The following is a 27,118-nucleotide window of genomic DNA, read 5'->3' as shown; positions in this document are numbered from 1 at the left end:
AAACGCATGTACAATCTGCATGCGTTTTTTCTGCCAGGGAGATGCAGAAATTTTCTGCTTCATTTCTGCATCGTGGGCACATAGCCTAAATGCAAAAAGGTAAATAAAATTACCAAAATTTCCACAACAAAAGTGTAGCTCTACCTACAGCGTATTCACACCCAGACTATAAGATTATGGCCGGTCTCTGGGTGGTGTTTTTTTACACAGTAGTCAGAACCTACAACATTGTGGTGCCGTGCATTACATGAGCTATAATAAGGGAGCGCCTGTCAGCATAGAGCGAATACATCCATATACCGACCAGCAGAAAGTGTAAGAGAAGAACTATAGAAGGATGGACCATAGTGGAGCATTCCGGACTGGAGCAACATAAGGAGCCAGAAGGCCTCCCCCCGGTATTCCATGCTATGTGCTCCTTATAAAGTGACATCTCTCCATAGACCCCTCTGTGAAGACCACCCCCTTATCCAGATGATACATTCTCACTTCCACCATATATAATGCAGACTGGCCATTTTTTATTTTTTTTTTCAGAAAATCCCCAATTTTGGGTCGTCAGCTGTAGAAGAAGAAATGCTTTACACCAGTGCTGGGAACCTATGGCAGCGTGCAGAGGGGGCAGCAGAGCCCTCCTGGGGGGCACCATGGCCGCAGCACTAGCGCTACTGGATCGGGCCGGCGGGGGAGAACTCTGAGCCGCCGAGTGCCGGCACCAGCTCCGCTACTGCAGCTAGATGTGCGATCTCTCTCGGACGGAAAAACATCGAGCTGAAGTGTATTGCAGCGCATGAACTAGCCAGGCCCGTGCGCTGCAATACACGCTGCCGGCCAATCAGAGGCCAGCGGCTGCCGGCCAATCAGAGGCCAGCATGACGTCGGCCGGTCAATCAGAGGCCAGCATGAATTCGGCCGGACAATCAGAGGAAAGCGGCTTCCGGACAATCAGAAGCGGCTGCCGGCCAATCAGAGGCCAGCATGACGACGACTGGTCAATCAGAGGCCAGCGTCTGCCGGCCAATCAGAGGCCAGCATGACATCAGCCGGCCAATCAGAGGCCAGCGGCTTCCTTCCAATCAGAGGCCAGCATGAATTCGGCCGGCCAATCAGAGGCCTGCGGCTTCTGGCCAATCAGAGACCAGCATGACGTGGGCCGGCCAATCAGAGGCTAGTGACTTCCGGACAATCAGAAGCGGCTGCCGGCAAATCAGAGGCCAGCATGACGTCGGCTGGCCAATCAGAGGCCAGCGGCCGCTGGCCTCTGATTGGCCGGCAGCGTGCACTGCAGCGCGCACGGACCTGGCTAGTACGTGCGCGGCAATACACTTCAGCTAGATGTGCCGACTACAGGAGAGGACGCTGCGCGGGAGAAGAAGGAAGGTGAGGAGGAGGGATTATTATGTGTTTTTGTTTTTTTTTTTAATATGGGATGCACAATGGCTGGGGGGGGGGGAGGGAGCATGTATATCAGGACTGAGGGGAGGGCCAGCATATATACCAGGATTGAGGGGAGGGCCAGCATATATACCAGGATTGAGGGGAGGGCCAGCATATATACCAGGATTGAGGGGAGGGCCAGCATATATACGAGGATTGAGGGGAGGGCCAGCATATATATACCAGTATTGAGGGGAGGGCCAGCATATACACCAGGATTGAGGGGAGGGCCAGCATATATACCAGGATTGAGGGGAGGGCCAGCATATATACCAGGATTGAGGGGAGGGCAGCATATATACCAGGATTGAGGGGAGGGCCAGCATTTATACCAGGATTGAGGGGAGGGCCAGCATATATACCAGGATTGAGGGGAGGGCCAGCATATATAACAGGATTGAGGGGAGGGCCAGCATATATACCAGGATTGAGGAGAGGGCCAGCATATATACCAGGATTGAACGGAGGGCCAGCATATATACAAGGATTGAGGGGAGGGCCAGCATATATACGAGGATTGAGAGGAGGGCCAGCATATATACCAGGATTGAGGGGAGGGCCAGCATATATACCAGGATTGAGGGGAGGGCCAGCATATATACCAGGATTGAGGGGAGGGCCAGCATATATACGAGGATTGAGGGGAGGGCCAGCATATATACGAGGATTGAGGGGAGGGCCAGCATATATACCAGTATTGAGGGGAGGGCCAGCATATACACCAGGATTGAGGGGAGGGCCAGCATATATACCAGGATTGAGGGGAGGGCCAGCATATATACCAGGATTGAGGGGGGGGGCCAGCATATATACCAGGATTGAGGGGAGGGCCAGCATATACACCAGGATTGAGGGGAGGGCCAGCATATATACCAGGATTGAGGGGAGGGCCAGCATATATACCAGGATTGAGGGGAGGGCCAGCATATATACCAGGATTGAGGGGAGGGCCAGCATATATACGAGGATTGAGGGGAGGGCCAGCATATATACGAGGATTGAGGGGAGGGCCAGCATATATACCAGTATTGAGGGGAGGGCCAGCATATACACCAGGATTGAGGGGAGGGCCAGCATATATACCAGGATTGAGGGGAGGGCCAGCATATATACCAGGATTGAGGGGGGGGCCAGCATATATACCAGGATTGAGGGGAGGGCCAGCATATATACCAGGATTGAGGGGAGGGCCAGCATATATACCAGGATTGAGGGGAGGGCCAGCATATATAGCAGGATTGAGGGGAGGGCCAGCATATATACGAGGATTGAGGGGAGGGCCAGCATATATATACCAGTCTTGAGGGGAGGGCCAGCATATACACCAGGATTGAGGGGAGGGCCAGCATATATACCAGGATTGAGGGGAGGGCCAGCATATATACCAGGATTGAGGGGAGGGCAGCATATATACCAGGATTGAGGGGAGGGCCAGCATTTATACCAGGATTGAGGGGAGGGCCAGCATATATACCAGGATTGAGGGGAGGGCCAGCATATATACCAGGATTGAGGGGAGGGCCAGCATATATACCAGGATTGAGGAGAGGGCCAGCATATATACCAGGATTGAATGGAGGGCCAGCATATATACGAGGATTGAGGGGAGGGCCAGCATATATACGAGGATTGAGAGAAGGGCCAGCATATATACCAGGATTGAGGGGAGGGCCAGCATATATACCAGGATTGAGGGGAGGGCCAGCATATATACCAGGATTGAGGGGAGGGCCAGCATATATACGAGGATTGAGGGGAGGGCCAGCATATATACCAGGATTGAGGGGAGGGCCAGCATATATACCAGGATTGAGGGGAGGGCCAGCATATATACCAGGATTGAGGGGAGGGCCAGCATATATACCAGGATTGAGGGGAGGGCCAGCATATATACGAGGATTGAGGGGACGGCCAGCATATATATACCAGTATTGAGGGGAGGGCCAGCATATACACCAGGATTGAGGGGAGGGCCAGCATATATACCAGGATTGAGGGGAGGGCCAGCATATATACCAGGATTGAGGGGAGGGCAGCATATATACCAGGATTGAGGGGAGGGCCAGCATTTATAACAGGATTGAGGGGAGGGCCAGCATATATACCAGGATTGAGGGGAGGGCAGCATATATACCAGGATTGAGGGGAGGGCCAGCATTTATACCAGGATTGAGGGGAGGGCCAGCATATATACCAGGATTGAGGGGAGGGCCAGCATATATACCAGGATTGAGGGGAGGGCCAGCATATATACCAGGATTGAGGAGAGGGCCAGCATATATACCAGGATTGAAGGGAGGGCCAGCATATATACGAGGATTGAGGGGAGGGCCAGCATATATACGAGGATTGAGAGGAGGGCCAGCATATATACCAGGATTGAGGGGAGGGCCAGCATATATACCAGGATTGAGGGGAGGTCCAGCATATATACCAGGATTGAGGGGAGGGCCAGCATATATATGAGGATTGAGGGGAGGGCCAGCATATATACGAGGATTGAGGGGAGGGCCAGCATATATACCAGTATTGAGGGGAGGGCCAGCATATACACCAGGATTGAGGGGAGGGCCAGCATATATACCAGGATTGAGGGGGGGGGCAGCATATATACTAGGATTGAGGGGAGGGCCAGCATATATACCAGGATTGAGGGGAGGGCCAGCATATATACCAGGATTGAGGGGAGGGCCAGCATATATACCAGTATTGAGGGGAGGGCCAGCATATACACCAGGATTGAGGGGAGGGCCAGCATATATACCAGGATTGAGGGGGGGGCAGCATATATACCAGGATTGAGGGGAGGGCCAGCATATATACCAGGATTGAGGGGAGGGCCAGCATATATACCAGGATTGAGGGGAGGGCCAGCATATATACCAGGATTGAGGGGAGGGCCAGCATATATACGAGGATTGAGGGGAGGGCCAGCATATATATACCAGTATTGAGGGGAGGGCCAGCATATACACCAGGATTGAGGGGAGGACCAGCATATATACCAGGATTGAGGGGAGGGCCAGCATATATACCAGGATTGAGGGGAGGGCAGCATATATACCAGGATTGAGGGGAGGGCCAGCATTTATACCAGGATTGAGGGGAGGGCCAGCATATATACCAGGATTGAGGGGAGGGCCAGCATATATACCAGGATTGAGGGGAGGGCCAGCATATATACCAGGATTGAGGAGAGGGCCAGCATATATACCAGGATTGAAGGGAGGGACAGCATATATACGAGGATTGAGGGAAGGGCCAGCATATATACGAGGATTGAGAGAAGGGCCAGCATATATACCAGGATTGAGGGGAGGGCCAGCATATATACCAGGATTGAGGGGAGGGCCAGCATATATACCAGGATTGAGGGGAGGGCCAGCATATATACGAGGATTGAGGGGAGGGCCAGCATATATACGAGGATTGAGGGGAGGGCCAGCATATATACCAGTATTGAGGGGAGGGCCAGCATATACACCAGGATTGAGGGGAGGGCCAGCATATATACCAGGATTGAGGGGAGGGCCAGCATATATACCAGGATTGAGGGGGGGGCCAGCATATATACCAGGATTGAGGGGAGGGCCAGCATATATACCAGGATTGAGGGGAGGGCCAGCATATATACCAGGATTGAGGGGAGGGCCAGCATATATACCAGGATTGAGGGGAGGGCCAGCATATATACGAGGATTGAGGGGAGGGCCAGCATATATATACCAGTATTGAGGGGAGGGCCAGCATATACACCAGGATTGAGGGGAGGGCCAGCATATATACCAGGATTGAGGGGAGGGCCAGCATATATACCAGGATTGAGGGGAGGGCAGCATATATACCAGGATTGAGGGGAGGGCCAGCATTTATACCAGGATTGAGGGGAGGGCCAGCATGTATACCAGGATTGAGGGGAGGGCCAGCATATATACCAGGATTGAGGGGAGGGCCAGCATATATACCAGGATTGAGGAGAGGGCCAGCATATATACCAGGATTGAAGGGAGGGCCAGCATATATACGAGGATTGAGGGGAGGGCCAGCATATATACGAGGATTGAGAGGAGGGCCAGCATATATACCAGGATTGAGGGGAGGGCCAGCATATATACCAGGATTGAGGGGAGGGCCAGCATATATACCAGGATTGAAGGGAGGGCCAGCATATATACGAGGATTGAGGGGAGGGCCAGCATCTATACGAGGATTGAGGGGAGGGCCAGCATATATACCAGTATTGAGGGGAGGGCCAGCATATACACCAGGATTGAGGGGAGGGCCAGCATATATACCAGGATTGAGGGGAGGGCCAGCATATATACCAGGATTGAGGGGAGGGCAACATATATACCAGGATTGAGGGGAGGGCCAGCATATATACCAGGATTGAGGGGAGGGCCAGCATATATACCAGGATTGAGGGGAGGGCCAGCATATATACCAGGATTGAGGAGAGGGCCAGCATATATACCAGGATTGAAGGGAGGGCCAGCATATATACCAGGATTGAAGGGAGGGCCAGCATATATACCAGGATTGAGGGGAGGGCCAGCATATATACCAGGATTGAGGGGAGGGCCAGCATATACACCAGGATTGAGGGGAGGGCCAGCATATATACCAGGATTGAGGGGAGGGCAGCATATATACCAGGATTGAGGGGAGGGCCAGCATATATACCAGGATTGAGGGGAGGGCCAGCATATATACCAGGATTGAGGGGAGGGCAGCATATATACCAGGATTGAGGGGAGGGCCAGCATTTATACCAGGATTGAGGGGAGGGCCAGCATATATACCAGGATTGAGGAGAGGGCCAGCATATATACCAGGATTGAAGAGAGGGCCAGCATATATACCAGGATTGAAGGGAGGGCCAGCATATATACCAGGATTGAGGGGAGGGCCAGCATATATACCAGGATTGAAGGGAGTGCCAGCATATATACCAGGATTGAGGGGAGGGCAGCATTTATACCAGGATTGAGGGGAGGGCCAGCATATATACCAGGATTGAGGGGAGGGCCAGCATATATACCAGGATTGAGGAGAGGGCCAGCATATATACCAGGATTGAAGAGAGGGCCAGCATATATACCAGGATTGAAGGGAGGGCCAGCATATATACCAGGATTGAGGGGAGGGCCAGCATATATACCAGGATTGAGGGGAGGGCCAGCATATATACCAGGATTGAGGGGAGGGCCAGCATATATACCAGGATTGAGGGGAGGGCCAGCATATACACCAGGATTGAGGGGAGGGCCAGCATATATACCAGGATTGAGGGGAGGGCAGCATATATACCAGGATTGAGGGGAGGGCCAGCATATATACCAGGATTGAGGGGAGGGCCAGCATATATACCAGGATTGAGGGGAGGGCAGCATATATACCAGGATTGAGGGGAGGGCCAGCATTTATACCAGGATTGAGGGGAGGGCCAGCATATTTACCAGGATTGAGGGGAGGGCCAGCATATATACCAGGATTGAGGAGAGGGCCAGCATATATACCAGGATTGAGGAGAGGGCCAGCATATATACCAGGATTGAAGAGAGGGCCAGCATATATACCAGGATTGAAGGGAGGGCCAGCATATATACCAGGATTGAGAGGAGGGCCAGCATATATACCAGGATTGAAGGGAGGGCCAGCATATATACCAGGATTGAGGGGAGGGACAGCATATATACCAGGATTGAGGGGAGGGCCAGCATATATACCAGGATTGAAGGGAGGGCCAGCATATATACCAGGATTGAGGGGAGGCCCACCATATATACCAGGATTGAGGGGAGGGCCAGCATATATACCAGGATTGAGGGGGGGCAGCATATATACCAGGATTGAGGGGAGGGGCAGCATATATACCAGGATTGAGGAGAGGGCCAGCATATATACCAGGATTGAAGAGAGGGCCAGCATATATACCAGGATTGAAGGGAGGGCCAGCATATATACCAGGATTGAGGGGAGGGCCAGCATATATACCAGGATTGAAGGGAGGGCCAGCATATATACCAGGATTCAGGGGAGGGCCAGCATATATACCAGGATTCAGGGGAGGGCCGGCATATATACCAGGATTGAGGGGAGGGCCTGCATATATACCAGGATTGACGGGAGGGCCAGCATATATACCAGGATTGAGGGGAGGGCCAGCACATATACCAGGATTGAGGGGGGGGGGGCAGCATATATACCAGGATTGAGGGGGGGCCAACATATATATCAGGATTGAGGGGAGGGCCAGCATATATACCAGGATTGAGGGGAGGGCCAGCATATATATCAGGATTAAGGGGGGGGCCAGCACATATACCAGGATTGAGGGGAGGGCCAGCATATATACCAGGATTGAGGGGAGGGCCAGCACATATACCAGGATTGAGGGGAGGGCCAGCATATATACCAGGATTGAGGGGAGGGCCAGCATATATACCAGGATGTGGGTGAGCACATTCTTTATTTCTGCAGTCTCTTACCCCTGCTCCTGTCTGTGGCTGCTCTATGCTGCCCTCGCCTGCTCTTTGTATCAGTTGTTTGTATCAGTAAAACCTCAATATTTAGGATAAATTGCCGTGTTGGCACTTGGCGATAAATAAGTGGGTTTTGGATTGCAGTTTGGGCACTCGGTCTCTAAAAGATTCGCCATCACTGTTTTAAACCAATCAATGTGCAAATATCAACATTTTTGAGAAAATACAATACATTTGATCAGATGTCAAAAAATATTCCAGAAAAAAAAAATTGTGATCAGAAATCATAAAGAAAAATTAACTCTTTAATACCATTTTTACCAAAAATACATTGTAAAAAAAAAGGAAGTGTAATTTTCTACAGTACAATATTTATTTCTATTTTTCTCAAATGAATTTTCATTTTAGGCCCCAAAAAATTGAAAATCAATGTAAAAAGTGTATTTTAATACAATAAAAAAAATCAGGGTAATTGTTCAGTTGTATTGCCAGTTTTACAGCACGACCCGTAGCGATTTACGATCCCACAGGCCGATGAGCTACAATCTTCCTGAGAAAGGATTCATCAATGTATCAGATGCTTTCTTGCATGTTTCTACATGGAGCAATACACATATGTTCCATGTCCCTTCCTCTAAGAAACCTTCAATGAACCCTGATAGGATCTACAGAGAATAGACAAGACGTCCTTTACAGTGTTACACACTTACTCCATACTCAGTCTAATTTCATCATTCATTTTACTTTCTGCTTATAAATGCATTCATTAAAATAATGAATATCTGCATTGAGGACAGTAGAAGAACTAGTTTGTGTTTGTTCATCAAGATGCATTATCTTGGTTTCGTCTTGGCACTGTTAACTGTTGGTAGGTAGGCAGAGTACTGGAGAGGTTGCTCCCGTCGTTCAGAGAGTTGCTCCGGTGCGGTGTTCTGTTGGTAGACTGACCGCTTTGTTGGTTTGCTATCAGGTGGTGAATCATATCGGTTATGAGATTGAGTTTATGATCCATTTGAGTTACCTACAAATATATAAAAAAAAATTCAAACAAAGAGAATAGCATAGATACAGACCACACTCCATACACATTTTACACTACCCGTGAGCGCTGCCTGATATTGTAGCTTATCCCTAACCAAATCAATGGGGCACTGAGTTGCAATACCAGACACACCCCATGGACAAGAGAGGCACAGTTTTGGGGAGAAATAAAGTAGATAGATCCTTTAATGCAATATTGGTTAGCCATTTAGACATTGTTGTTTTAATTGAAAACTATAGTTGGTGCGATTCTTTTCGCAGCACTGGGTCCATCGGCCACGTCAGTAATCTTTGGATGCTGGACAGGAGCCTCAAGACCTGCCTTCTACCTTCCAAGATTCCCTGCTTCTCTTCTGATTAGCTGCATCTTTATGGTTACAGCATGATGCATATGTGACATTGCATCAGGCCGGCTAATCAGTAGAACAGCTGTGGATGCCGGGATGTAGGAGGTGGTTCTCAGGGCTCCGATGCAGCCGTCACAGATTATGGATGTGGCTGATGGACTGGGTCCTGCGAATTGACTCGCACCAACTCTATTGGAAACCTTTGTCAGATTGAACTACTTAATGAACTCAGAAAGAGCTTTCTGTCCACATCCATGAAAGTAGTAGCCAACACTTAAAGGGGTTTTCTACTACTCGGACATCTCCTTCTCCATATATATATTTTTGCCCTCAGTAAAATAATAACACCTATACTCCCTTCCAGTGTTCCAGCCGTGTCGGCATTGGCTCTCCTTGGGATCACGTGACATTGTTATGTCAAGTGATCACTGCTGCCAATCAGCGCTGGCTTCACTCTTCCTGCCTCCAGTTATAGCACATACCTGTACATCCGGAGGAAGTAAGAGCAGCAACATCTCTCACTTCCTCTGGATGTATGCAAGTTGGCCAAAGGCGGGGAGAGTAAAGTCAGCACTGATTGCCCCTAGGAATCATGAGACATAATGTCATGCTGTCACGCAAGGTGTGGGAAAGACTAAGTGCAACACAAAGGGAAAAGGGAAAGGGAACCCAGACTAGGGAAAGTGGGGAGTGGAGAACTCCTAGGCTGATCTAGTGTCACCCTGTCTCCACTAATGTCCCTTTATTGGTTCTTCACCAATCGCCGCACGCATATCTCAGCCTGTCTATCCCTGGCATTAGGCTCAGGCTAGGGAACAGAAAGGATGAGCACTAGTTGATCCCCACTGAACACTAAAGACAACAAGGGGGAACAAACAAGGGAAAATCGCTTAGCTTTACTCGACTCCAGACAAATGCGCACACGTTCTCTAGCACCAGAGAGATAGAAGTACTGCTCTTGCTCAAGCCTTCACAAGGGGCAATGAATATCGCTGGCACCTCCCTCTGGCTCACAACAGGTATTTATACATCCAGGCCAGGGTGTTAATTAGCCGGAAGGAAGCTAGCCGCTGGGTCCTAGAGATACATATTCTAAGAAGTTGTCTGTAAGGCCAAATGAAGAGATCTCCTGCAACCAACTGCAGGATGACTGTCTGTCACTTCTGACACACCCATGACACACGCAATCCCCAGGAGAGCCAGTGCAGACACCGCTGGAATAGTGCTGGCACTGGAGGTGAGTATAGGTGTTATTATTTTACTGGGGGACACACATATGGATTGAGATGTAGTTGTCTGAGTAATGGAAAACCCCTTTAAGCCTCCATACACAATAGACTAAGCTAATAGTCTAAGGGGACATCCAGACTCTTCCCTGCCAGATGAGGTCAGAGGAGGTAAAATTCAAACTGCCTGACCCTTAATGCCCGACCCTTTTGTTATTCAGGTGATAAGCTGCTGCCAGAGCCGTTTGGCAGTGATTTTCACAGTTCTCCACTTTGAAAACACATGAACATTTAACCAAGCCAAACCTTCTCGTGTATGAGAGTTGGGAGAGGTAGTGGACGGCCGAACCAGCAATCAACGTTCAGTTATTGTGTGTGGCCACCTTAACTTGTGTGTGCAAGTCACAGATGACCACAGGTATTTAGACTCTTTGCAGTGTATGAGCAGCGCTGTAGAATTGGTGTCTGGATGCACCATTATGTATTTTACACTTTTTCAGAGAGTGAGGAATATTCTGTATGTAGTATGTGGTAATTGTCTGTATATCCTGTACTCCATGTGTGTATGTGTAAGTAGTAGCTGTGCATAATATAAATATATATGGTTTTATCTTATTTTCTTACCTTGTCCTCGACACGGTTCAATCTTGACCCAATTGTATTAGAGCCTCGATCTTTCACTTTATCTGGAAATAAATAAAAGTAAAAAAAAGTCATTTTTAAATTTACTATTAGAAATTAGCATTTTTTTGGGTCCACTGGCATTCAACCAAATTTGTGAAACTGTTTACGATTTACAGTTCAGAGAATATAACATGAGAAACGATTTACCTATTTTTCCACAAAGCGATGAAATATGGCATCCTTATTCTGGACAACCTCTTAAAAAAAGGCTTTCCCATTGTTACAAATGACGGCATGTTGCTTGGATTTGCCATCATATGGTGTCAGATTATTACCATTACTATTGTTAATTTCTCTAAAACATAGCATTTATTCCATTTCATAGTGGTAGGAAGTGGAATCTATCCAGAAAGAAACAGTGAGGGCTTCCCCAATGACTGGTCCAGTCTGTAAGAAAGGAAAAAAATCACTGGTGTAATCAAAAAGTATTTTTATTGAAGAGAAATTCTACCCAAAACTTGCAAACTGTCTCTTCCAGTGCCACCTATTGGAAGTAGCAATCCTAAAAGTCAATATCAACCTTTTAACAAGCCTTTCCACATGATTTAGGATAAATGGGAAACTAGAATCTCAATTTGCAGCCATGGTGTTTCGGGGTGTTGCCCCTCAGCAGTGCAAAGCATGAGATCTGATTTAGCTGTGTGAGAGACTTCAGAAGGAAAAACTTTACCCCTAAGATCCTAGTGAGGAGAGTGAAATGCCAGAGTAAGGAGGCTTATAAACCATGCAATGGCTCCCCGGGGAGCTTACGAGCCTCCTTACACTGGCATTTTTTAGACAAATCGTCTTACTTTTCCTCTAAGGATTCAATTTTCTTCCTTTTTTTCTATTATTTTATCACTGTTGATGACTCCCACTGATTTGCTATAGCAATGAGATGTGCACATATATACATATATACAGTTGAAACCAGAAGTTTACATACACTATATAAAAAGACACATATGCATGTTTTTCTCAATATGTGACATGAAATAAGAATAAACCTTTCCCGTTTTAGGTCAATTAGGATTACCATAATTTTTAATATTTGGCAAATGTTAGAATAATAAGAAAGATAATGTTTTAACCACTTCGCTCCAGAGCCTGTTTTTGCCTTCGTGACCGGGCCAATTTTTTCAATTCTGACCACTGTCACTTTATGAAGTAATTACTCTGGAACGCTTCAACGGATTCCCCTGATTCTGAGATTGTTTTTTCGTGACATATTGTACTTCATGATAGTGGTAAAATTTCTTCGATATCACTTGCGTTTATTTGTGAAAAAATCGGAAATTTGGCAAAAATTTTGAAAATTTTGCAATTTTCAAACTTTGAATTTTCATGCCCTTAAATCAGAGAGATATGTCACACAAAATAGTTAATAAATAACATTTCCCACATGTCTACTTTACATCAGCACAATTTTGGAACCAAAATTTTTTTTTTGTTAGGGAGCTATAAGGGTTAAAAGTTGACCATCGATTTCTCATTTTTCCAACAAAATTTACAAAAACATTTTTTTAGGGACCATATCATATTTGAAGTCACTTTGAGGGGTCTTTATGACAGAAAATACCCAAAAGTGACACCATTCTAAAAACTGCACCCCTCAAGGTGCTCAAAACCACATTCAAGAACTTTATTAACCCTTCAGGTGCTTCACAGGAATTTTTGGAATGTGGAAGAAAAATATTAACATTTAACTTTTTTCACAAAAATGTTACTTTAGACCTAATTTTTTTTATTTTCACAGGGGTAACAGGAAAAAATGGACCCCAAATTTTTTTGTGCAATTTCTCTTGAGCGCGCTGATACCCCATATGTGAGGGAAAACCACTGTTTGGGCGCACTGCAGGGCTCGGAAGGGAAGGAGCGCCATTAGACTTTTTGAATGTAAAATTTGTCTGAATAATTAGCAGACGCCATGTTGCGTTTGGAGAGCCCCTGATGTTCCTAAACAGTGGAAACCTCCCACAAGTGACACCATTTTGGAAACTAGACCCCTTAGGGAACATATCTAGATGTGAGGTGAGCACCTTGAACCCCAAGGTGCTTCACAGAAGTTTATAATATTGAGCTGTAAAAATAAAATTTTCACATTTTTCCCACAAAAACGTTTTATATCCCTTAATTTTGCATTATCATAAGGGTAATAGGATAAATTGCACCATGAAATTTGTTGTGCAATTTCTCCTGAACACGCCGATACCCCATATGTGGAGGCAAATTACTGTTTGGGCGCACGGCAGGGTTTGAAAGGGAAGGAGCGCCATTTGACTTTTTGAATGGAAAATTTGTTTGAATAATTAGCAGACGCCATGTCGCATTTGGGGGGCCCCTAATGTGCCTAAACAGTGGAAACCCCCCACAAGTGCCACCATTTTGGAAACTAGACCCCTTAGGAAACTTATCTAGATGTGTGGTGAGCACCTTGCACCCCAAGTGCTTCACAGAAGTTTATAATATTGAGCCGTAAAAATACAATTTTCCCACAAAAAATGTTTTTCATTCCCTAATTTTGCATTATCATAAGGGTAACAGGATAAATTGCACCATGAAATTTGTTGTGCAATTTCTCCTGAGTACGCTGATACCCCATATGTGGGGGAAAAGCACTGCTTTGGTGTACGGCAGGGTTCGGAAGAGAAAGGAGCGCTATGTTGGCTGGGATAGGCAGCAGACACCATGTCACATTTGAAGAGTCGCTGACATGCCAAAACAGCAGAAACCTCCACAAATGACCCCATTTTGTAAACTACACCTCTCAAGGAATTCATCTAGGGAAGTAGTGAGTATTTTTTAATTTTTAAATTTATACCATTGGGCAGTGAAAAAATCATAATTATATTTTTACCACAAAAAAATGTTTTACCCTCAGATTTTACATTTTCACACAGGGCAATGGGTAAAAATGGTGCCGAAATGTGTCACACAATTTCTTCTAAAAGTGTCAATATCCCATATGTGGCTGTATCGTACCGCTTAGCCATATGGTGAGATCTGGGGGGGACGGAGTGCTATTTGACAATTGGAGAACAAATTATTGTAGAATAGGCATTTGGATTTGGGAGCACAAAATTTTCTGAATTTCTTTTGGGGGGCAAGGGTCATTTTGCTTTTCCAGAGCCTTTCTGCTACCAGTAACTTGGAAGTCCCTTATATTTTTAACAGATGACGGACCTGAGTGGGGACTAGCTTTTTTTGAGGACTGAGTTGAAGCTTTTATTGGGAACATTTTACGTAACATTTATCCGGCGCTCTAGGCTGAGCACTTACATCGGGGTTTCCATCTAAATTTCCAAGTGATGTAATTCAGATGAAACCCCTGCAGGATCCATTCACTGTAATGAGGCAGCAGAGTTACTCTGGACTCCGTCTGGCCTCTGTGTAGCGGTGTCCTTTTTTTCAGAAGTGCACAAAACTGTGGCCAACCGCACTTTTATGCACGCCTAAAACAAATGACACCGTGGGATCCCAGGCTAGACGGCGTCCACAGTGGCCTATATCTGTCTCATTACAGGGAATCTTCCGTCATGGGTTCCGGCTGAATCATGTATTTCAGAGATTTACACGGAAACTCTGGTGTAAGTGCTCAGCGCAGAGCACAGGATAAATGTGGGCAGAGCCTTACTGGGATCTTTGGGGACATAATAAACAAATCAGTAGCAGGTGAAGAATTGGTTTTATTTATTTTTTACGCCGTTCCTAGTGTGATATAACTGATTAGATCACTTTATTCTTCGGGTCGGTGTGATTACAGAGATACCAGATTTATATCGGGTTTTTATGACTGACAGCTGTCACACACTAAAAGACGCTTTTTTTGCAAAATCTAGTTTTTGCATCACCATATTTTGAGAGCTATAATTTTTCCATATTTCGGCCGACAGAGTCATGTGATGGCTTGTTTTTTGCGGGACGAGTTGACATTTTTATTGGTACCATTTTTGGGGACGTGACATTTTTTGATCGCTTTCTATTCCGTTTTTTGGGAGGTAAAATTAACAAAAACAAACAATTCAGGAATTGTTTTTTGAGTTTTTTTTTTATGCCGTTCTGCGTGTGGTAAAAGTGATCAGGCAGCGTTATTCTTCGGGTCAGTACGTTTACAGCGATACTACACTTACTGTATTTTTTTTATGTTTTGGCGCTTTTACACAATAAAACTATTTTATAGAAAAAAATATTTTTTTTGCATTGCTTTATTCTGAGCGCTATAACTTTTTTATTTTTCGGCTGATGGAGCTGTATGGCGGCTTTTTTTTTGCGTAACAAGATGACGTTTTCAGTGGTACCATTTTTATTTCTATTTTGTTTTTTGATCGCATTTTTTTCCACTTTTTGTTTGGCAATATGATGAAAAAGCATATTTTTTTGCTCCGTTTTTTATTTATTTTTATTACGGTGTGCACAGAAGGAGTTAATTAGTGTGACAGTTTTATAGCTCGGGTTGTTTCGGACGCGGCGATACCAAATATGTGTACTTTTTTTGGTTTTGTAAAAATATACGGATTTATTGGTTTAATATTTTATTTATTTATTTTGTGATTTTTTTTATTAATAGTTTAAAAACTTTTTTTTTACTTTTTTTCACATTTTTTCTTAGTCCCTGTATGGGACATTAATTTTTATTTTTCTGATCTCTGATCTCATGTAATGTAATAGACATATATTACATTACATGAGATCTTCCCTGACTGTTTCAGTCAGAGTCTCCTGTCTGGCTACAGCTGCAGCTGAGCCAGACAGGACACCATATATGGCAGAGCTGGAGGCGGTCATGTGACCTCCAGCTGCCATAGCAACCCCAGGTCCTGGAAGGACTCGGAGGTCTTCGGAGAGGTAAGTTGACGACCCCCTCTCCTCCTGCTGTCTCCTATATGCCGCGATCACTATAGATCACAGCATATAGAAGACAGCTAAGGGTTAACATCACTGGGACCTGATCTAATCAGGTCCCGATGATGTTCCCTGTCAGAGCTAACGCTCTGCACCGGAATCGCAGCGCTTGCAGGACCCTGGGGGTCCTGAGCACTGCGAGACCGCCCACCGTTTTTAAACGTCGGCGCTGCACAGAGCCCGGCAAGCGCCGACGTTTATCTACAGTGGGCGGTCGGGAACCGGTTAAAGAAGGGGTGCACCGGTCCTGGAGATACTGCAATACCAGGTCAATGCGTGGAGTGGACAGAGCAAGCTCTTTTTCCATCTCCCTGTTCTAAAAATCCATTTAATATATGGTCCCCAGATAGGGGACGTATCAGATATTAAACTGATAAGAACAGATACTACACTTGATCTTAGCCAAAAGGCCGAGAAGCGATAACCAGAATTGGTTTCCGACTACGGTGCCACCCAAGGATTCTGAAAAGTCCATTTGTGGAGATGGCCACCTGGACTCCCGTTAAGAAGACATGCTGTCAACCTCTAGATCCCTCACATGCCTGCACTTTTCGGCTTGCTGCTGCTGCAATCCACGCGTTTTAGATCTGCATAACTCCACCTCTTTTAGCACAGTACCCTCAACCCCCGGCTGTTCCCACCCGCCTCAACACCGTTGGAAGGGAGGAGAACCAATTAAGGCGGGGGGGGGGGGGGGTGGAACGAGCAGCTGTCTACCCTTAGCAGGAGGGTTGCTGATTAATTACCTCTCCTGCTGCTGCTGCTGCTGGCTGTCCAGCAGCAGACTGAAGGTGGCTGCTGCTGTGCGCAGGTATATAAAGGCTCAGAGCCTATTATGACACGCGCAGCCAGCGTTCCATTGCCACATTCCGTCTACTGCAGGCGGGATACCTGGATGGCTGAATGTCACTGAGAAGCTCACAGAGACCGCCATAAGCAACAGTTTAAAAGAATGCCACAGACTAATCAACCAAACTTTTTGGGTTGGTTTCTCTTTTATAGTCTGCAGGCATTAAATGAAAGAAGTCAGTGTTCCAGCAGAGGGAGACAACGTTTCAGAAAAGGCATTGTAGCAAACCAAAAAAGAAATTTTAAGCGCAGCAGAGTAACCAGCTCACATACCTGTTAGCTCAGGTGAGTTTAAAAGGCTGCTGTTGATAACAAGGGCATTTGCTAAATAGATGGTGTGTGTGCAACAATATACTGAAAGGTCAATTATATTGTGCAGCTTATCTCACCACCTGTAGTTATTTAGGTGAAAGCTCCAAAATGCTTGCCTAATATGTCTGTTTATCCAAAAGGAAGTATAGAGGGAGAGCTAGATAGATAGCATTGCATTACATTACATTACATGGCAATGCAATGCACAGTTGCTGAAGTTGAACCAAAATGAGCTTGTCATCTGGCTTCTGCAACTTCTAACATGAAAAATCCAATGAGGAGAAGAAAAGCAAAGCCAAAGAGTCCATCCCAAAATCCGACAAACAAGCAAAATGAACAAAAAGCATTGAATTCAATTCTTTCTGATTTTAGAAACTGCATTAAAGAAGGGGTGCACCGGTCCTGGAGATACTGCAATACCAGGTCAATGCGTGGAGTGGACAGAGCAAGCTCTTTTTCCATCTCCCTGTTCTAAAAATCCATTTAATATATGGTCCCCAGATAGGGGACGTATCAGATATTAAACTGATAAGAACAGATACTACACTTGATCTTAGCCAAAAGGCCGAGAAGCGATAACCAGAATTGGTTTCCGACTACGGTGCCACCCAAGGATTCTGAAAAGTCCATTTGTGGAGATGGCCACCTGGACTCCCGTTAAGAAGACATGCTGTCAACCTCTAGATCCCTCACATGCCTGCACTTTTCGGCTTGCTGCTGCTGCAATCCACGCGTTTTAGATCTGCATAACTCCACCTCTTTAGCACAGTACCCTCAACCCCCGGCTGTTCCCACCCGCCTCAACACCGTTGGAAGGGAGGAGAACCAATTAAGGCGGGGGGGGGGTGGAACGAGCAGCTGTCTACCCTTAGCAGGAGGGTTGCTGATTAATTACCTCTCCTGCTGCTGCTGCTGCTGGCTGTCCAGCAGCAGACTGAAGGTGGCTGCTGCTGTGCGCAGGTATATAAAGGCTCAGAGCCTATTATGACACGCGCAGCCAGCGTTCCATTGCCACATTCCGTCTACTGCAGGCGGGATACCTGGATGGCTGAATGTCACTGAGAAGTTCACAGAGACCGCCATAAGCAACAGTTTAAAAGAATGCCACAGACTAATCAACCAAACTTTTTGGGTTGGTTTCTCTTTTATAGTCTGCAGGCATTAAATGAAAGAAGTCAGTGTTCCAGCAGAGGGAGACAACGTTTCAGAAAAGGCATTGTAGCAAACCAAAAAAGAAATTTTAAGCGCAGCAGAGTAACCAGCTCACATACCTGTTAGCTCAGGTGAGTTTAAAAGGCTGCTGTTGATAACAAGGGCATTTGCTAAATAGATGGTGTGTGTGCAACAATATACTGAAAGGTCAATTATATTGTGCAGCTTATCTCACCACCTGTAGTTATTTAGGTGAAAGCTCCAAAATGCTTGCCTAATATGTCTGTTTATCCAAAAGGAAGTATAGAGGGAGAGCTAGATAGATAGCATTGCATTACATTACATTACATGGCAATGCAATGCACAGTTGCTGAAGTTGAACCAAAATGAGCTTGTCATCTGGCTTCTGCAACTTTTAACATGAAAAATCCAATGAGGAGAAGAAAAGCAAAGCCAAAGAGTCCATCCCAAAATCCGACAAACAAGCAAAATGAACAAAAAGCATTGAATTCAATTCTTTCTGATTTTAGAAACTGCATTAAAGAAGGGGTGCACCGGTCCTGGAGATACTGCAATACCAGGTCAATGCGTGGAGTGGACAGAGCAAGCTCTTTTTCCATCTCCCTGTTCTAAAAATCCATTTAATATATGGTCCCCAGATAGGGGACGTATCAGATATTAAACTGATAAGAACAGATACTACACTTGATCTTAGCCAAAAGGCCGAGAAGCGATAACCAGAATTGGTTTCCGACTACGGTGCCACCCAAGGATTCTGAAAAGTCCATTTGTGGAGATGGCCACCTGGACTCCCGTTAAGAAGACATGCTGTCAACCTCTAGATCCCTCACATGCCTGCACTTTTCGGCTTGCTGCTGCTGCAATCCACGCGTTTTAGATCTGCATAACTCCACCTCTTTTAGCACAGTACCCTCAACCCCCGGCTGTTCCCACCCGCCTCAACACCGTTGGAAGGGAGGAGAACCAATTAAGGCGGGGGGGGGGGTGGAACGAGCAGCTGTCTACCCTTAGCAGGAGGGTTGCTGATTAATTACCTCTCCTGCTGCTGCTGCTGCTGGCTGTCCAGCAGCAGACTGAAGGTGGCTGCTGCTGTGCGCAGGTATATAAAGGCTAAGAGCCTATTATGACACGCGCAGCCAGCGTTCCATTGCCACATTCCGTCTACTGCAGGCGGGATACCTGGATGGCTGAATGTCACTGAGAAGCTCACAGAGACCGCCATAAGCAACAGTTTAAAAGAATGCCACAGACTAATCAACCAAACTTTTTGGGTTGGTTTCTCTTTTATAGTCTGCAGGCATTAAATGAAAGAAGTCAGTGTTCCAGCAGAGGGAGACAACGTTTTAGAAAAGGCATTGTAGCAAACCAAAAAAGAAATTTTAAGCGCAGCAGAGTAACCAGCTCACATACCTGTTAGCTCAGGTGAGTTTAAAAGGCTGCTGTTGATAACAAGGGCATTTGCTAAATAGATGGTGTGTGTGCAACAATATACTGAAAGGTCAATTATATTGTGCAGCTTATCTCACCACCTGTAGTTATTTAGGTGAAAGCTCCAAAATGCTTGCCTAATATGTCTGTTTATCCAAAAGGAAGTATAGAGGGAGAGCTAGATAGATAGCATTGCATTACATTACATTACATGGCAATGCAATGCACAGTTGCTGAAGTTGAACCAAAATGAGCTTGTCATCTGGCTTCTGCAACTTTTAACATGAAAAATCCAATGAGGAGAAGAAAAGCAAAGCCAAAGAGTCCATCCCAAAATCCGACAAACAAGCAAAATGAACAAAAAGCATTGAATTCAATTCTTTCTGATTTTAGAAACTGCATTAAAGAAGGGGTGCACCGGTCCTGGAGATACTGCAATACCAGGTCAATGCGTGGAGTGGACAGAGCAAGCTCTTTTTCCATCTCCCTGTTCTAAAAATCCATTTAATATATGGTCCCCAGATAGGGGACGTATCAGATATTAAACTGATAAGAACAGATACTACACTTGATCTTAGCCAAAAGGCCGAGAAGCGATAACCAGAATTGGTTTCCGACTACGGTGCCACCCAAGGATTCTGAAAAGTCCATTTGTGGAGATGGCCACCTGGACTCCCGTTAAGAAGACATGCTGTCAACCTCTAGATCCCTCACATGCCTGCACTTTTCGGCTTGCTGCTGCTGCAATCCACGCGTTTTAGATCTGCATAACTCCACCTCTTTTAGCACAGTACCCTCAACCCCCGGCTGTTCCCACCCGCCTCAACACCGTTGGAAGGGAGAACCAATTAAGGCGGGGGGGGGGGTGGAACGAGCAGCTGTCTACCCTTAGCAGGAGGGTTGCTGATTAATTACCTCTCCTGCTGCTGCTGCTGCTGGCTGTCCAGCAGCAGACTGAAGGTGGCTGCTGCTGTGCGCAGGTATATAAAGGCTCAGAGCCTATTATGACACGCGCAGCCAGCGTTCCATTGCCACATTCCGTCTACTGCAGGCGGGATACCTGGATGGCTGAATGTCACTAAGAAGCTCACAGAGACCGCCATAAGCAACAGTTTAAAAGAATGCCACAGACTAATCAACCAAACTTTTTGGGTTGGTTTCTCTTTTATAGTCTGCAGGCATTAAATGAAAGAAGTCAGTGTTCCAGCAGAGGGAGACAACGTTTCAGAAAAGGCATTGTAGCAAACCAAAAAAGAAATTTTAAGCGCAGCAGAGTAACCAGCTCACATACCTGTTAGCTCAGGTGAGTTTAAAAGGCTGCTGTTGATAACAAGGGCATTTGCTAAATAGATGGTGTGTGTGCAACAATATACTGAAAGGTCAATTATATTGTGCAGCTTATCTCACCACCTGTAGTTATTTAGGTGAAAGCTCCAAAATGCTTGCCTAATATGTCTGTTTATCCAAAAGGAAGTATAGAGGGAGAGCTAGATAGATAGCATTGCATTACATTACATTACATGGCAATGCAATGCACAGTTGCTGAAGTTGAACCAAAATGAGCTTGTCATCTGGCTTCTGCAACTTTTAACATGAAAAATCCAATGAGGAGAAGAAAAGCAAAGCCAAAGAGTCCATCCCAAAATCCGACAAACAAGCAAAATGAACAAAAAGCATTGAATTCAATTCTTTCTGATTTTAGAAACTGCATTAAAGAAGGGGTGCACCGGTCCTGGAGATACTGCAATACCAGGTCAATGCGTGGAGTGGACAGAGCAAGCTCTTTTTCCATCTCCCTGTTCTAAAAATCCATTTAATATATGGTCCCCAGATAGGGGACGTATCAGATATTAAACTGATAAGAACAGATACTACACTTGATCTTAGCCAAAAGGCCGAGAAGCGATAACCAGAATTGGTTTCCGACTACGGTGCCACCCAAGGATTCTGAAAAGTCCATTTGTGGAGATGGCCACCTGGACTCCCGTTAAGAAGACATGCTGTCAACCTCTAGATCCCTCACATGCCTGCACTTTTCGGCTTGCTGCTGCTGCAATCCACGCGTTTTAGATCTGCATAACTCCACCTCTTTTAGCACAGTACCCTCAACCCCCGGCTGTTCCCACCCGCCTCTACACCGTTGGAAGGGAGGAGAACCAATTAAGGCGGGGGGGGGGGGGGTGGAACGAGCAGCTGTCTACCCTTAGCAGGAGGGTTGCTGATTAATTACCTCTCCTGCTGCTGCTGCTGCTGGCTGTCCAGCAGCAGACTGAAGGTGGCTGCTGCTGTGCGCAGGTATATAAAGGCTCAGAGCCTATTATGACATGCGCAGCCAGCGTTCCATTGCCACATTCCGTCTACTGCAGGCGGGATACCTGGATGGCTGAATGTCACTGAGAAGCTCACAGAGACCGCCATAAGCAACAGTTTAAAAGAATGCCACAGACTAATCAACCAAACTTTTTGGGTTGGTTTCTCTTTTATAGTCTGCAGGCATTAAATGAAAGAATTCAGTGTTCCAGCAGAGGGAGACAACGTTTCAGAAAAGGCATTGTAGCAAACCAAAAAAGAAATTTTAAGCGCAGCAGAGTAACCAGCTCACATACCTGTTAGCTCAGGTGAGTTTAAAAGGCTGCTGTTGATAACAAGGGCATTTGCTAAATAGATGGTGTGTGTGCAACAATATACTGAAAGGTCAATTATATTGTGCAGCTTATCTCACCACCTGTAGTTATTTAGGTGAAAGCTCCAAAATGCTTGCCTAATATGTCTGTTTATCCAAAAGGAAGTATAGAGGGAGAGCTAGATAGATAGCATTGCATTACATTACATTACATGGCAATGCAATGCACAGTTGCTGAAGTTGAACCAAAATGAGCTTGTCATCTGGCTTCTGCAACTTTTAACATGAAAAATCCAATGAGGAGAAGAAAAGCAAAGCCAAAGAGTCCATCCCAAAATCCGACAAACAAGCAAAATGAACAAAAAGCATTGAATTCAATTCTTTCTGATTTTAGAAACTGCATTAAAGAAGGGGTGCACCGGTCCTGGAGATACTGCAATACCAGGTCAATGCGTGGAGTGGACAGAGCAAGCTCTTTTTCCATCTCCCTGTTCTAAAAATCCATTTAATATATGGTCCCCAGATAGGGGACGTATCAGATATTAAACTGATAAGAACAGATACTACACTTGATCTTAGCCAAAAGGCCGAGAAGCGATAACCAGAATTGGTTTCCGACTACGGTGCCACCCAAGGATTCTGAAAAGTCCATTTGTGGAGATGGCCACCTGGACTCCCGTTAAGAAGACATGCTGTCAACCTCTAGATCCCTCACATGCCTGCACTTTTCGGCTTGCTGCTGCTGCAATCCACGCGTTTTAGATCTGCATAACTCCACCTCTTTTAGCACAGTACCCTCAACCCCCGGCTGTTCCCACCCGCCTCAACACCGTTGGAAGGGAGGAGAACCAATTAAGGCGGGGGGGGGGGTGGAACGAGCAGCTGTCTACCCTTAGCAGGAGGGTTGCTGATTAATTACCTCTCCTGCTGCTGCTGCTGCTGGCTGTCCAGCAGCAGACTGAAGGTGGCTGCTGCTGTGCGCAGGTATATAAAGGCTCAGAGCCTATTATGACACGCGCAGCCAGCGTTCCATTGCCACATTCCGTCTACTGCAGGCGGGATACCTGGATGGCTGAATGTCACTGAGAAGCTCACAGAGACCGCCATAAGCAACAGTTTAAAAGAATGCCACAGACTAATCAACCAAACTTTTTGGGTTGGTTTCTCTTTTATAGTCTGCAGGCATTAAATGAAAGAAGTCAGTGTTCCAGCAGAGGGAGACAACGTTTCAGAAAAGGCATTGTAGCAAACCAAAAAAGAAATTTTAAGCGCAGCAGAGTAACCAGCTCACATACCTGTTAGCTCAGGTGAGTTTAAAAGGCTGCTGTTGATAACAAGGGCATTTGCTAAATAGATGGTGTGTGTGCAACAATATACTGAAAGGTCAATTATATTGTGCAGCTTATCTCACCACCTGTAGTTATTTAGGTGAAAGCTCCAAAATGCTTGCCTAATATGTCTGTTTATCCAAAAGGAAGTATAGAGGGAGAGCTAGATAGATAGCATTGCATTACATTACATTACATGGCAATGCAATGCACAGTTGCTGAAGTTGAACCAAAATGAGCTTGTCATCTGGCTTCTGCAACTTTTAACATGAAAAATCCAATGAGGAGAAGAAAAGCAAAGCCAAAGAGTCCATCCCAAAATCCGACAAACAAGCAAAATGAACAAAAAGCATTGAATTCAATTCTTTCTGATTTTAGAAACTGCATTAAAGAAGGGGTGCACCGGTCCTGGAGATACTGCAATACCAGGTCAATGCGTGGAGTGGACAGAGCAAGCTCTTTTTCCATCTCCCTGTTCTAAAAATCCATTTAATATATGGTCCCCAGATAGGGGACGTATCAGATATTAAACTGATAAGAACAGATACTACACTTGATCTTAGCCAAAAGGCCGAGAAGCGATAACCAGAATTGGTTTCCGACTACGGTGCCACCCAAGGATTCTGAAAAGTCCATTTGTGGAGATGGCCACCTGGACTCCCGTTAAGAAGACATGCTGTCAACCTCTAGATCCCTCACATGCCTGCACTTTTCGGCTTGCTGCTGCTGCAATCCACGCGTTTTAGATCTGCATAACTCCACCTCTTTTAGCACAGTACCCTCAACCCCCGGCTGTTCCCACCCGCCTCAACACCGTTGGAAGGGAGGAGAACCAATTAAGGCGGGGGGGGGTGGAACGAGCAGCTGTCTACCCTTAGCAGGAGGGTTGCTGATTAATTACCTCTCCTGCTGCTGCTGCTGCTGGCTGTCCAGCAGCAGACTGAAGGTGGCTGCTGCTGTGCGCAGGTATATAAAGGCTCAGAGCCTATTATGACACGCGCAGCCAGCGTTCCATTGCCACATTCCGTCTACTGCAGGCGGGATACCTGGATGGCTGAATGTCACTGAGAAGCTCACAGAGACCGCCATAAGCAACAGTTTAAAAGAATGCCACAGACTAATCAACCAAACTTTTTGGGTTGGTTTCTCTTTTATAGTCTGCAGGCATTAAATGAAAGAAGTCAGTGTTCCAGCAGAGGGAGACAACGTTTCAGAAAAGGCATTGTAGCAAACCAAAAAAGAAATTTTAAGCGCAGCAGAGTAACCAGCTCACATACCTGTTAGCTCAGGTGAGTTTAAAAGGCTGCTGTTGATAACAAGGGCATTTGCTAAATAGATGGTGTGTGTGCAACAATATACTGAAAGGTCAATTATATTGTGCAGCTTATCTCACCACCTGTAGTTATTTAGGTGAAAGCTCCAAAATGCTTGCCTAATATGTCTGTTTATCCAAAAGGAAGTATAGAGGGAGAGCTAGATAGATAGCATTGCATTACATTACATTACATGGCAATGCAATGCACAGTTGCTGAAGTTGAACCAAAATGAGCTTGTCATCTGGCTTCTGCAACTTTTAACATGAAAAATCCAATGAGGAGAAGAAAAGCAAAGCCAAAGAGTCCATCCCAAAATCCGACAAACAAGCAAAATGAACAAAAAGCATTGAATTCAATTCTTTCTGATTTTAGAAACTGCATTAAAGAAGGGGTGCACCGGTCCTGGAGATACTGCAATACCAGGTCAATGCGTGGAGTGGACAGAGCAAGCTCTTTTTCCATCTCCCTGTTCTAAAAATCCATTTAATATATGGTCCCCAGATAGGGGACGTATCAGATATTAAACTGATAAGAACAGATACTACACTTGATCTTAGCCAAAAGGCCGAGAAGCGATAACCAGAATTGGTTTCCGACTACGGTGCCACCCAAGGATTCTGAAAAGTCCATTTGTGGAGATGGCCACCTGGACTCCCGTTAAGAAGACATGCTGTCAACCTCTAGATCCCTCACATGCCTGCACTTTTCGGCTTGCTGCTGCTGCAATCCACGCGTTTTAGATCTGCATAACTCCACCTCTTTTAGCACAGTACCCTCAACCCCCGGCTGTTCCCACCCGCCTCAACACCGTTGGAAGGGAGGAGAACCAATTAAGGCGGGGGGGGGGTGGAACGAGCAGCTGTCTACCCTTAGCAGGAGGGTTGCTGATTAATTACCTCTCCTGCTGCTGCTGCTGCTGGCTGTCCAGCAGCAGACTGAAGGTGGCTGCTGCTGTGCGCAGGTATATAAAGGCTCAGAGCCTATTATGACACGCGCAGCCAGCGTTCCATTGCCACATTCCGTCTACTGCAGGCGGGATACCTGGATGGCTGAATGTCACTGAGAAGCTCACAGAGACCGCCATAAGCAACAGTTTAAAAGAATGCCACAGACTAATCAACCAAACTTTTTGGGTTGGTTTCTCTTTTATAGTCTGCAGGCATTAAATGAAAGAAGTCAGTGTTCCAGCAGAGGGAGACAACGTTTCAGAAAAGGCATTGTAGCAAACCAAAAAAGAAATTTTAAGCGCAGCAGAGTAACCAGCTCACATACCTGTTAGCTCAGGTGAGTTTAAAAGGCTGCTGTTGATAACAAGGGCATTTGCTAAATAGATGGTGTGTGTGCAACAATATACTGAAAGGTCAATTATATTGTGCAGCTTATCTCACCACCTGTAGTTATTTAGGTGAAAGCTCCAAAATGCTTGCCTAATATGTCTGTTTATCCAAAAGGAAGTATAGAGGGAGAGCTAGATAGATAGCATTGCATTACATTACATTACATGGCAATGCAATGCACAGTTGCTGAAGTTGAACCAAAATGAGCTTGTCATCTGGCTTCTGCAACTTTTAACATGAAAAATCCAATGAGGAGAAGAAAAGCAAAGCCAAAGAGTCCATCCCAAAATCCGACAAACAAGCAAAATGAACAAAAAGCATTGAATTCAATTCTTTCTGATTTTAGAAACTGCATTAAAGAAGGGGTGCACCGGTCCTGGAGATACTGCAATACCAGGTCAATGCGTGGAGTGGACAGAGCAAGCTCTTTTTCCATCTCCCTGTTCTAAAAATCCATTTAATATATGGTCCCCAGATAGGGGACGTATCAGATATTAAACTGATAAGAACAGATACTACACTTGATCTTAGCCAAAAGGCCGAGAAGCGATAACCAGAATTGGTTTCCGACTACGGTGCCACCCAAGGATTCTGAAAAGTCCATTTGTGGAGATGGCCACCTGGACTCCCGTTAAGAAGACATGCTGTCAA

The 27,118-nt window shown here is 45.8% G+C and overlaps 9 non-coding genes across 9 annotated transcripts; all 9 read right to left on the bottom strand.

The window, feature by feature from the left end:
- Window positions 1–16,332: 16,332 nt before the first annotated feature.
- Window positions 16,333–16,523, bottom strand: LOC141194703 (U2 spliceosomal RNA). The gene has a single exon (XR_012267324.1). It is a non-coding gene; the product is annotated as a U2 spliceosomal RNA (small nuclear RNA).
- A 1,125-nt stretch (window positions 16,524–17,648) lies between these two features.
- Window positions 17,649–17,839, bottom strand: LOC141194702 (U2 spliceosomal RNA). The gene has a single exon (XR_012267323.1). It is a non-coding gene; the product is annotated as a U2 spliceosomal RNA (small nuclear RNA).
- Window positions 17,840–18,958: 1,119 nt separating this feature from the next.
- LOC141194701 (U2 spliceosomal RNA) lies at window positions 18,959–19,149 on the bottom strand. Its single transcript, XR_012267322.1, has one exon. It is a non-coding gene; the product is annotated as a U2 spliceosomal RNA (small nuclear RNA).
- A 1,121-nt stretch (window positions 19,150–20,270) lies between these two features.
- Window positions 20,271–20,461, bottom strand: LOC141194700 (U2 spliceosomal RNA). The gene has a single exon (XR_012267321.1). It is a non-coding gene; the product is annotated as a U2 spliceosomal RNA (small nuclear RNA).
- A 1,118-nt stretch (window positions 20,462–21,579) lies between these two features.
- LOC141194699 (U2 spliceosomal RNA) lies at window positions 21,580–21,770 on the bottom strand. Its single transcript, XR_012267320.1, has one exon. It is a non-coding gene; the product is annotated as a U2 spliceosomal RNA (small nuclear RNA).
- A 1,124-nt stretch (window positions 21,771–22,894) lies between these two features.
- On the bottom strand, window positions 22,895–23,085 carry LOC141194698 (U2 spliceosomal RNA). Its single transcript, XR_012267319.1, has one exon. It is a non-coding gene; the product is annotated as a U2 spliceosomal RNA (small nuclear RNA).
- Window positions 23,086–24,206: 1,121 nt separating this feature from the next.
- Window positions 24,207–24,397, bottom strand: LOC141194697 (U2 spliceosomal RNA). The gene has a single exon (XR_012267318.1). It is a non-coding gene; the product is annotated as a U2 spliceosomal RNA (small nuclear RNA).
- Window positions 24,398–25,516: 1,119 nt separating this feature from the next.
- LOC141194696 (U2 spliceosomal RNA) lies at window positions 25,517–25,707 on the bottom strand. The gene has a single exon (XR_012267317.1). It is a non-coding gene; the product is annotated as a U2 spliceosomal RNA (small nuclear RNA).
- A 1,120-nt stretch (window positions 25,708–26,827) lies between these two features.
- On the bottom strand, window positions 26,828–27,018 carry LOC141194694 (U2 spliceosomal RNA). Its single transcript, XR_012267315.1, has one exon. It is a non-coding gene; the product is annotated as a U2 spliceosomal RNA (small nuclear RNA).
- Between the last annotated feature and the right edge of the window lie 100 nt (window positions 27,019–27,118).

This window comes from Phyllobates terribilis, unplaced genomic scaffold (assembly GCF_046119375.1).
Source record: "Phyllobates terribilis strain yellow unplaced genomic scaffold, ASM4611937v1 Scaffold_74__1_contigs__length_7073193, whole genome shotgun sequence".
Lineage (NCBI taxonomy): Eukaryota > Metazoa > Chordata > Amphibia > Anura > Dendrobatidae > Phyllobates > Phyllobates terribilis.
The sequence above is the reverse complement of the archived record's forward strand: the minus strand, read 5'-3'. Positions and strand labels throughout refer to the sequence as shown.